Source organism: Cydia splendana, chromosome Z (assembly GCF_910591565.1).
Source record: "Cydia splendana chromosome Z, ilCydSple1.2, whole genome shotgun sequence".
Classification (NCBI taxonomy): Eukaryota; Metazoa; Arthropoda; class Insecta; order Lepidoptera; family Tortricidae; genus Cydia; species Cydia splendana.
The window spans coordinates 3069042-3081546 of record NC_085987.1 but is presented as its reverse complement, the minus strand read 5'-3'; positions in this window follow the sequence as shown (position 1 = coordinate 3081546).

Below are 12505 nucleotides of genomic sequence, written 5' to 3'. Positions count from 1 at the left end.
AGCATCTTAACCGACTACAAAAAGCAGGCTTTCCATTTATTTTTCTCTTATTTCTCCGATGACGTCTGAAACGATTTAAAAGAAACCTTTGTTTGAAAGGGTGTTTTTCCCTTTGTCATCAAGTCAGGATCTGCTGATGGGATCCTGGAGAAATCGAGGGAACTCTTCAAGTATTTACATTAACTTGGGTATTTTTTATTATTATAGCGTCTGCAGTTGGTCACTAGTATAAGTACAATTTAGTGAAATAGTTTTCATATTGATAGAATGCAATTTAAACCAGACTAAAGTGCCCCATCGAAACCGGATTTTTTACCGAAACCGAATGTTCGGTTTTGCTCTAGTCTCGGCCGAAACCGAACTTAACATGGATTTTCGGAGCCCAAGTTTGGTCGGACACTACCGAAAATACAGTTTCGGCGCGGCCGAAAGTTCCGGCAGTCGAAAAGCGTACTTAATGTATTATACTTAGGTATCTATCTGTTGATAATTATGTAAGTACGAGTATGGCAATAAGGTGGTCCTAAGAATAGAAGAAGATTGTTATGTTACTTCATATACTTATTATTATTAATTCTTTATTTCAGATAAATTTTATCCATAGAATTGTTAGTTTGGTTTATGACTACGTTAATTACTTAACTACTACTACATTAAATAACTATTTAATACTTATATAAGAGTGCAAAAAAACATAGAAAAAAAATTATGAACATGAATAAAATAACATTGGATTATAATTTACGACCACCGACTAAAGAATATACAGGTGTAAAAGTTAACCACACTTTTAAAGTTACACGTTTTTGCCTACAAAAATAATCATTAAACTTAATGCACACTCGCGCACGGAGTCGTTTAAAATAAGAATTATAATTTCATCTGGGTCTATGAGGTGCAAAAACAATATAATATGACGGCCCTGCGGGGAGCCGGGACTCAGGGCTGCCTAAACATAGTTCTTGTATCCCATACTAGCGTCTGCCTGCATATAGGATTATATATTTTGAATATATGTATTTAAAATAAATTATTTTAAACAATGCAAGGAATAAAGCACCTGAAGATTAATAGAGAAACATAGACAGCAGTCATTTTTAGACACAATTTCTATTTTAAAACGGCTGCTATTTAACTGATCACCAGATTTAGTAAAATTTAATACCAAAAAAATCTATTTTACCACCCTAAAATCATGAACGATCACCAAAATTATAACACCATTTTAATGTGAAATGATTACCAATTTTATTACATTTTACTATCCTTTTAAAGGAAATGACACCAAAATAATCATTATTAACCCAAAAATAGTCAATGATTACCAAATTTCAATCCCCATTTTAATGTGAAATGATAACCAAATTTTTACATCTTGCTATCCTATTAAAGAAAATGACACCAAAATAATCATTGTAAACCCAAAAATAGTAAATGACCACCAAAATTAGAACCCCATTTTAATGTAAAATGATAACCAAATTTTTAAATCTTGCTATCCTATTAAAGCAAATGGCTCCAAAATAATCATTGTAAACGCAAAAATAGTAAATGATCACAAAATTGTAACCACATTTTAATTAAAAATGTGCAATCATTTAATATATCGTTATCCTATTAAATGAATTAATCCACTTCGTCACCTTTTTCTAGTAGCATTTTATTTCTGTAACAGTCGCAGCTCTAACCTAACCTAACCCACTTTTCTAGTAGCATTTTGTTTCTGTAAGGGTCGCAGTTCAAACCTAACCTAACCCACTTTTCTAGTAGCATTTCTTTTCTGCAAGGGTCGCAGTTCAAACCTAACCTAACCCACTTTTCTAGTAGCATTTCGTTTCTGTATGGGTCGCAGTTCAAACCTAACCTAACCCACTTTTCTAGTAGCATTTCTTTTCTGTAAGGGTCGCAGTTCAAACCTAACCTAACCCACTTTTCTAGTAGCGTTTCGTATCTGTATGGGTAGCAGTTGAAAGTTAACCTAACCTACTTTTCTAGTACCATTTCGTTTCTGTAAGGGTCGCAGTGCTAACCTAACCTAACCCACTTAACTGATAGCAGTTTAACTTACTTTTCTAGTAGCATAACGAAATGCTACTAGAAAAGTAGATTAGGTTAGGTAGGTATGCGGTGCGGGCTACGGGGGGTTGAGCGGGAGGGGCTAGTAATTTTGGCATCAGTTTACTTTATTTGGTAATATGTATAAATTTTTTGGTAATCATAGTGGTTTATTTAGGTGAAAATAGCGCATTAATTTGGTCTTCAAGATTTGGTGATCATTAATGATTTTTGGTGATCATTCAATATATTTGGTATTTGAATACAATTTGAAGTGCAGTCGTAATTAAAGTGGTGGTACTTTTGTATTTTTAGGCCTTATTTTTTTGGTGTTCAGTAATTTTTTTTGGTAAGCATGATTTTTTTATTTAGGGTACCAAAGTATTTTTTGGTGGTCATTATATTTGTAGCCTTTTAAAACCCGTATAAAACTATAAAGAGTGGGCAATTTGATCGTGGCGTCACATGCTAGTGTTTCATATAAGTAAATTCCATAGTAACAAATCGTTTTGAGAGTTCGATAAAAGAAAATGATTTGACTAGTAGTCAAATACCTTATTATAAATATTGATTTTAGAATGTATATGTTGGTGTCCTAAGTTCCATCCAAGTTCCATCATAGTATCGAAACTACTGAACTGCTTTTGATTGATGAATGATGACTCTTCAATCCAAGCCAAGCCAGTTGACGTTGTTGGCGGTCAAAAGGTTAAAAATCACACACGTTCTAAGCGAAAAAATCCGTAGTCGAAAGACTTCGAAAGAGCCGTTCACTAATAAAAATATGAAAAAATATAAACCAAAATTGACAACCCTACATCGCACTGACGCATTATATCCCTATAATAATAAAGACGTTTTTATAAACCTTTAACTTTGTTTTATTTCACGTGTGAATAAAATATGAAAACAACAGTTGAAGACTAAAACTAAAAAACATCTTTAACTTACAAATAATCTCATCATTACTTTCATTTGAATATGAACTTTAAGCACCTTGAAATAAGGAATATTTTATATACTGAGACAGAGCAAAAATTTATTGCATTATATTGACTGATACTTTGATCTTTTAGTGGACTTCGTACGACTTTAGATGTCGTAGTTTCTTATCATTTGATTTATTTGTGTATAGGTAATGTCTTTTTTTGTGTTTTGGACGCTATTAGCCACAGGCTGTATTTTAATTGACCCCCGACGCAAAAGACGCTAATGTCTGTCTGTCTGTGGCATCATAGCTCTCCAACGGACGGTCCTATTTTGATGCGGTTTCTTTAACGTGAAAGCGAGTTTACTTGCGGTGGTTTATTTATAGCTCTATGTTTGATCGAAATCGATCCAGCAGTTTAAGGAATATCAGTTCTTTTCCAAAATGATGTAAGACATTTTTGGCATAACATGGATATTTTTGGGATATGATATAACGTAGGTAGTTTTTAATTTTTTTAGTTATTTCATTTCAAAGGTGTAAAATGTACAAGGTATGTATTTTCTTTGATGATTTTTAGCAACAAAAATTAGTTACCTACATCAATGTTCATGTAAAGTTTTATTTAAATGAGAGCGTTATTTCGATTGTATTACGCTGTCGGTTCGAGTGCGTCTTAAGAGTTTTAATACCCATAGTTCCTCGGAAAGCTATTAGTCCGTATACAAATACTAGACGGGTTTGCGAACTAAGATTTATTACCTACCTACAGGCTATATAACTTACCTACGAGTATTTTGTATTTAATTGCTTTTGGACTGTACAATACAGGATGTTTTTAAAACCTTTGGCCAGACGCGGTGTGAGTACTGAGTACAGGCGGATTTGTAATTCGAAGTAATTTGTTAATAAAAACTACACGGCACCTACACGGCTGGCATGTAACATTTGCGTTAGCAACTGGGTGAAATGGATCGTACCAATACATCAGTGCGAGCGAGATGGACTCAACTCAACTCATGGTACGGCTACTAATTGTTAAAAATACAAGGGGTAGGACCGAAAGTTTTTAACAGCTGCGGCTCTACTCATGCGATTAGAATATTATTTACAACATTGTGAGGGATCTTTCAGAACGTATTGAGATGGTGTAAAATGATTTTTATAAAACTGTTACCGAGCCCGAACCGAAACCAAACCGAAACTTGATTTTTATGCCGAAACCGAAACTGAAACGTCGTTCAGACACTAATTTCCATAATTAGGGCCACTTGCACCATCCCACTTACCCGGGATTAAGCGGTAAACCGTTAACCCAGTGTCAAATTGTACTGGTAACCATGGTAACTACAGTTTTAACCGGTTAACCCCGGGTTAGTGGAATGGTGCAAGTGGCGCTTAATCATTACAGAGTTAGGTTAGTCCGACCCTAGAAGCGAGTTGGATCTACTAGGCCGGTAATGTCTCTCTATCACTCTTCCATATAAGTGCGACAGAGAGACATTAGCGTTTCGCTACAGCGCAATCGATCGGCATCTTGTCTAGGCCCCCTGGTGTAGCTGGCCCTGCGAAGGGCCGGGTGAAGGACCTAGGAGCGAGTCCCGTTGCCCGCACACATGCGCAGACGACTGATACCGTATTTTATTGTGCGTGTGAATTTTCAGCTATTTCTATCTATTGATTACCAAAAATAGGCTGTTACAGATTTTGTGAGCTTTATGTTAAGTCAAGGGCATCGCCAAGGGGGAGTAAGCTGCCCCCCCCCCCCCCTAACTGTAACTAAATGTATGGTCTTCGCCCATCCCTTGGCCATCGGCCATACAAAGTATTTATAATAAATAAGACTTAAAATGTTTTGATTTAGATTTCTTTATTAAATGTTAAAAATTACAGTAAGTATATAGATTTGCATCATATCAAAATATGTTTCTCTTCTTTTTATTTAAATTGTCTCTCCCAATAAGGGTCGTCATGTATAAAGAAAACGTGTGATTCAATTAATTAAAATAGATGTCAATGTAAACAGTTTAGGTCAAAACAATGTCAAATAAAGGTAAAAGTATCACAAAATAAATTAATAAAATGACCGAATTAATAAAATAATCGGCGCTTCGGCCGGGAGTGATCAAATAGTTAGGTAGTAGGTATTCGGCCAAAACAACTATTCATCTCTCTCTAGTCTGTATCTACTTTTTAGGGTTCCGTACCCAAAGGGTAAAAACGGGACCCTATTACTAAGACTCCACTGTCCGTCTGTCTGTCACCAGGCTGTATCTCATGAACCGTGATAGCTAGACAGTTGAAATTTTCACAGATGATGTATTATTTCTGTTGCCGCTATAACGACAAATACTAAAAAGTACGGAACCCTCGGTGGGCGAGTCCGACTCGCACTTGTCCGGTTTTATTTTGTAATTATAGAGACCAATGCTTGTGATTGTGACTACGCCGCCATACCTCAGAAACCGCGAGCCATTCAAAAGGGAATTCACACGGAAGACGATCACAACAGTTCCATAACGACCTAACTGTAACCACAACCACCCCACTTGCGACCTTTTCAAATCCAGCTACCAACTATTCCGTACCATGCTTCCGTGACCTGTCACTAAAGGTGACAAGTCAAGGTACTTTGGCTTCCGTTTTCAGTTTTATGCTGCTGTGTCAAGGTCGATTTTGGCTTGGACATGGGCATTTATTTAGGGTACGATTTAGAACTTTTGTGTACTCGTGACGTATTGGAAATGTGAATGTGTGCACGCAATAGATTCTTAAATACCACCGACAAGTTGAGTCTGGTATGGAGTCATCAGAGAACTTTAGCTTTATTATACTTTATTCCGGATATGATTAGACAGAAGTAAAATGTGGCTTCCATCACAGAAGAGTCCTTATGCTTCAAGTGCAATAAGGACGTTTCCATTTTTAATTTCTATACAAATTGTGATAAAAATGTCCTCATTGCAGATGAAGCATAAGGACTCTTCTCTGATGGAAAAGCCACAAATAGTTCTTAATAGTGCAATTTTAAAGATGTCAGTCAATAAGTGTCTAACTCAATTTTAATTTAGAATAATTTAGATAGTTAATCTAAACTTCTATGAACCGTCACAAATTTTATTAATAGCAAGATATTGTGTATTGGGTAATACTATCTGCGGGCGCCATATTTACGGAGAACGCGCCATATTAACTTTCAGTTATACCTATCTATGAGCTATCTATGTGTCAGATAAGTGTCAGTCATATGGAACATTATTCGAAGTCAAAAATGTACCGATAGCTCGTCAGTCAGTTTCGAACGCGGTTAATTGGTACCCTAGAATTAAAGATCGTATAATATAAAGCAGTTAAAAGGTAGAGCAAAGCTAACGCGACTAAACGGGACCGGGCGTCACGATCTGATAATAAGGCGTTACTATTACTACACCACATCAGTGCAGTTGGTTAGGGCTTCAACCGCGAATGCTGACGGTGGTTTGATTCCAGCCCCGGGCATTAGAGGCCTCGGTCTCTTTTTAGCTTGTACATAAGTATTTAACTTGCATTGTTTCTGTTGGGTGTCATTCTGAATCCCTAACAACGTTTGTCCTAAAGTCACTTGCCCTAACTGGTTTGTCCTAATGGGCACATGCCCTAACGATCAATTGTCATAACGATTATTTTCCATAATGTATGGTTCTGAAAAATGATTAGGTTTTAGAACTTGCTGCCACAAAAGTGGGTTAGGTTAGGGTTAGAACTGCGACCCTCACGAAAAAGAAAATATGCTTAATAACATTAGGATAAGTAATCAATAATTAGGGAAAACAAAATTAGGGTTTTTAGTGTTAGGACAACAGATCATTATGACAAACAATATTAGGGAATGCAAAGATAGGAGAAAAGACTTTAGGGATTCAGATATAGATCCGTTTCTGTTGGGGTCAAATTTTACAAGCTAAATTAGACCCACTTATTAGATTGAGCTGAAACATCACATACATAAGTTGGGTGACAATGCAATATCATTCCATCGAGCTGATCTGACGATGGACACAGGAGGTGGCTATAGAAACTCTGTGATAAAACAACGAACCTAATCCTGTTTTGGGTTGTTTAGAATTGATTCGATGAGGTTACCTGTTAAAAGAAAAGTACAGACAGCGATAAAAGCTTGTTTCAAAAAGGAATTTCAAAACTACTAATACGAATTACGTAAAAAAACCCTCCTTTTATTTGAAGTCGTTTTAAACCCCATACCTATTAATTGCTTCTTCGTTTACGGTCATCGTCATCCACCATTTTACTAAAAGGTCTTTTAAAATTAAACTTGGCCGTACAAAAACCGCGCGTAGGTACGTTTTTTGTGTACGCGCGTATTCGCAGTAAATGTCCTATTCAGCACTGTTTTGGTGTTACGAAACTTATTCAATGTTATTATTAAAGTCTGTGCGATAAAATTAAATAGACTGTCGAAATACAAATAGAATGACTTAGCTGGCCATATCGACATACTTTAAGGTGAAATCTGCTCTGACAGAGGCCATTTATTATCAAAGTATAAATAATATTTCAGCGAACGGTCTAATAGCGAAGAGCACAGACAAGACATCCTCCAGACTGAGCATAGTAGCTCTACCCCCTCTGCCACAAATACGGTAGTTTTACTCCATTTTCGAGGCAAAGTGTCTTTGTGTGACGTCCGTGTCTTTGAACGGACCAATCACGGCACGGGACCTCGCTCACCTCGTCCCCCGCACCCCCGTATTTTTGGCAGCATCGGTTTCATGAAATAATTGCTCTAAACTCCCTCTAGAGGATTCCTAGTCTATGGCGAAGAGTCTTGACCAACACCTAGAGGAACTCTCGCTGGGTGGTTGGATCAAGGGCCAGATGCAGAAGGCGGTGATCCTGGACACGGCGCGGATATTCAGGTATAATTTGAATATATACCTGTATATTCAAATGATACGCAATTCTTTGTAGCAACTACGCCAAGTGGACGGAAACAGGCACTGGACGGTAAATGGCCCAATGATCCTAGTTAAACAACATCAATAGAGGTATTCGCAAAGCAAAGCAAACGCAATAAATATAATAGGTACAGTAGAGTCCGTTTAGTACGACTTCGCATATAACGACCAACCGCTTTTAACGACGTAAGTATAGTCACATGTTTGGTTTTAGTACCAGCTACTATGAAAGTACATCCGTTTATTACGACTCCGCTTATAACGACCGACCGCTTTTAACGACGATATTTCATACAAAATCGGACCATCAAATCCGGTTACAACGACGAGCGACGACGTTTTTACAGATAAATTGATGGTAAGAACCTTACCCCGTCCCGCGCTTTATAAGATCATGGCATGTGACATTTCGTAGCATTATTTTTAATATGTTTGTTCGGGACAAAATTTTGCAAACTAAATAAAACCAATTTCCCATTATTCAATTGAGTCTCGTGAGTATACTATAAGTATTGTTCACTATTGAAACAAAATATACCGTCACCGATGAAAGCTTGTATCAAATGTAATTTTTGATAAAAAAAATATTTCTTTTTTGAATGTCGATTTACGATAGTCATCTTTGTTAGATCCGCAAGAATTGTGACTTTTTATATGACGGTAGTAATTTGCGGGTGATGAGTGAGTACGCGTACAAGAGTAGCTTCTTCCAAACAAAAACGTAGGTAATGTTATAATAACATAAATAAATACATATTTTCAGTGAAATGTTTTTTTTATTTGATGGTTATATAAATATTAATAAATACAAGTGATGTAATTATTTAATGTATTAAAACAATATTAAAATTGGCAGTTTGTTTAGTACGACGTCCGGTTAGTACGACGTAATATCAGCGGTCCCTTGGACGTCGTTATAACCGGACTCTACTGTATATGGAAAGGGAGATTAAGATAGATAGGAACTTGCAAGAGCGATAGAGAGGCAGTTAACAGAATTTCGATTTTCGTTTTTCGCGGTAGGGGCCTACCGCGAAAAACGAAAATCGAAATTATGTCTGGATTACGAATGTTTGACGCTCCGCCACTGTTATGTGATATAATCAATGCACGGAATACTAGAATATTATAGAGTTCGTCTAATCTAACTTTGCACCGATTTGGATAGATCGAGGTGAGGGAGTGGGTAATGTTATTATAAACGTCATTTTCATAGAAATGTGACATTAATGATGACATCGCCACACTTTGTCACATTGCAAAAGTCATGCAGAGTTATCTTGGTCAGACTCTGTATATAAATAAGAGTCGCATAAGTATTGAAAGCAGTTCTACATAGATTAGGAATATTTTAGTAAACAATAAGTACTTCTTTTTAAAGGCAAAGATAGAGCTGAAAATAATAAGTATTTTAACACAAGTGAAGGCAAAGATAGAGCAACAATACCGCAATTTCGTCCGGAAGGGCAAATTAAAAAAACAAGCCTTTCTAAACGGGTCTAACGTTACCAGCCTTGTAGGCTAAGTTTCTGCAGTTACCAGCCTCGTAGGCTTGTATCTCGTTAGACAAGTTTAAAAGGCAGCGCTCAGCAAAACATAAAAATACAATTGCAATGCCTTAGTTGACGTGGGCGCTTAGCGCTACCCTAACTTTGATCACTTAAACCTATTTATATAGCTTGGCGAGGTCAAATTGTGTAATACATCGATTGAACACCTTAAAAGTAACTATAATAAAACGGACATTAAATTAAAAACTAACCTTTTTTAGTCGTTGCCGCGTAGGTTGTTCTAAATTTCAAAATAAACAAGCACAAACTTTTTTTTTTTACGCGCGACGCAAGCGACGTGCGTTCGGTTCGGACGCGGAGCGCTCACTGCCTGCCGCCGACGGCCTTACCTGCGCGGGAGACCTTCTGGATGTGTTTTTGGAAAATCTTCGGACAAGTGCAAAGCATCGCACTTAGTTTGTATCATTTTTAGACTTGAATTTTTGAAGTATGTCGTTTCAAAAAGATCTTAATCTGACTCTATTTTTATTAGACGGTCAAAGAACATGGTCTGTTTCGATCTATAATTTTGAAAAAAAAAACCGTCTAAACTCGAAACATGACTTTGACATCACCTATTCGGAAAATGGCTTTTTCTTCCCTGCTATGTGTTTTATATAAAAAATTACGAACGAAAAAAAAACTATTATGTACTTGCATACTATTTTTTCAGCTTAAATAATATTTTGGTTATAGAGGATAGTATGGGTCACATGGCAGCAAAATTATTTCCACCTTGGTTGGGCGTTAACACTTTTGAATCCCTCACTGCGCTCAATATGTAATTTTTCTTCCTTGTGACAAAGATATATACTTTTTAATTCATTATCTTTAACATTTTTGCTGGTAGAGCCAATTAAGATTATAAAGGCAAATAAAATCCGGTTCGAAGGATCAATATGCAGCTGTGTGCAATATAGGTAATAGCAATCAATGAGGAAATGAAAATTAACGGAAAACCAAACTTTAGATAAATCATATTCGAACTTTTATTATTTTTAAGCATTACTTAACAAGATCAAAATTAACTGTAATCTTTATTTACACCCACCCATAGCCTAGCACACATAGTACAAGCTTTGGTTAGTTTGGGGCTAGGTTGATCTGTGTAAGATGTCCCCTTATATTTATTTATTATAAACATAATACTGGAGAAATTCTTATAAAACTGGGAAACCTAATGAAAAATATACCTACAATTGTATGCTAAAGTAATTATGGTAATTCAATATATTTTTGTACCGTACGTTCCGATATTTTGGAAAAGGAGAAAATATAAAGCATATTGTTGCAGTATAAAATTTTATTTGGTAGAAAACTTGTGATTTTTCAAAATTTAATCAATTTAAATATGCATTTGGTTATTACAATTTTATTTATATACATTATCTAAAATAAAAATAACACGACAATATTTGAGTTAATATCAAACTGAAACATCATTCACTATAATATGAGTCTCCTGGTCACAAATACATAATATATGTCCCAAAGAGATCATTTGTCACAAGAATAAGTTTTTGGCAAAAATTTCATTTTTGGTACAAGCTTTTATCGCTGACTGTACTTTTCTTACGACAGACAACTAATACTAATCGAGATAATTCTAAAAACCCCTAACACAATTAGGTTGCGTTGGTTCATCACAGAGTTCCTATGGCCACCTCCTGTCTCCATCGTCAGATCAGCTCGATGGTACCATGATATTGCATTGTCATCCGATTTATACATGCATGCAAAATTTCAGCTCAAACGGAAACCAGGAAGTGGATCCAATTTAACTTGCACGATTTGATTACAGACCGACAGACAGACAGACAACAGTCAGGTGAAAGTAAATAAAAGCTTGTGAAAACGGTAGCCATTTTAGGTTTCAAATGGATATTTTTTTTCACCAAATCATACAGAGGTTTACTAAAAATAATTGTTTGATAATAACACAAAAGATTGCCGATAAACATTCAAATACAGTCGGCCCAAAATACATACCGATAAGTCCAACTTTGCCCAGGTCCCTGTTTCACCAACTGACAATTGGCACATGACACTAACAATTTCGCCTACATTTCTGGGTATATTTACTAAACTACTTTTTATCAATTTTCAAACAAGCAGATATCTCTGCGAGCGATATTCCAAATATAATATTTAATTTTATATTTTTGGTTAGAGCTAACGCACGGATTGCGGAGGTTGCGGGTTCATATCCTGCATGAAGCGTAAGTTTTTCCATTTTTTCCTTTAATATATTTTTTATCAAGCCGAAACGTCAGCTAGCGATACTAGAAATTTTTATATTATTCACCACCTCCGGCAAGACTCGAGCTTGCGACCTTTTGGAAAATGGTTAAACACATTACAGGAATAATCCTTCATTAGCTGCGCACTTCCACGTTAGTTCACTGCATAATAAGCTATCAATATTACACTTTCAACAACATTAATGAGCAAAAAGCAAAAAACAATATTCTCGAGACTTCGCAATTTAAAGTCCAACCGGAATACCGCATAATCCACTTGTCGGACCAGCAATGCACGGCGAATTGTCGCTGTCAGATGACAACATAATAGGGGATATTACTGCAATGTTCTGCCGCCAGAGTGCAGCACTATACATAGAGTAACTTATACATACTAGGCCTTAAACAGTTTTTTGACAAGTTTTCACAGACAATAAAATATGACATTGATGCATCAAGGCGGTTTGTTAATAAGGGCCTACCGGTAAACGCGAAAATCGAAATTTAGTTATCTGCCTCTTTATCGCTCGAATATGCAAGAGTGATAGAGAGATTAGATAACGAAATTTCGATTTTCTTGTTTCGCGGTAGGCCATGTGATTGACGTGACGTGTGATGTGTCAATGTGGTTTGTTTACTGTATGTGCCACAAAGGTGCCACCTACGCAGAGCTTTACCTAATATTCCCTATTGTCACAATGGTGTCACGGGGGCCAGAAAGCGAGATAAGTAAATCTTAGTATCAGAGGATACTAACTCTTTCAGTGTTTGTATCGG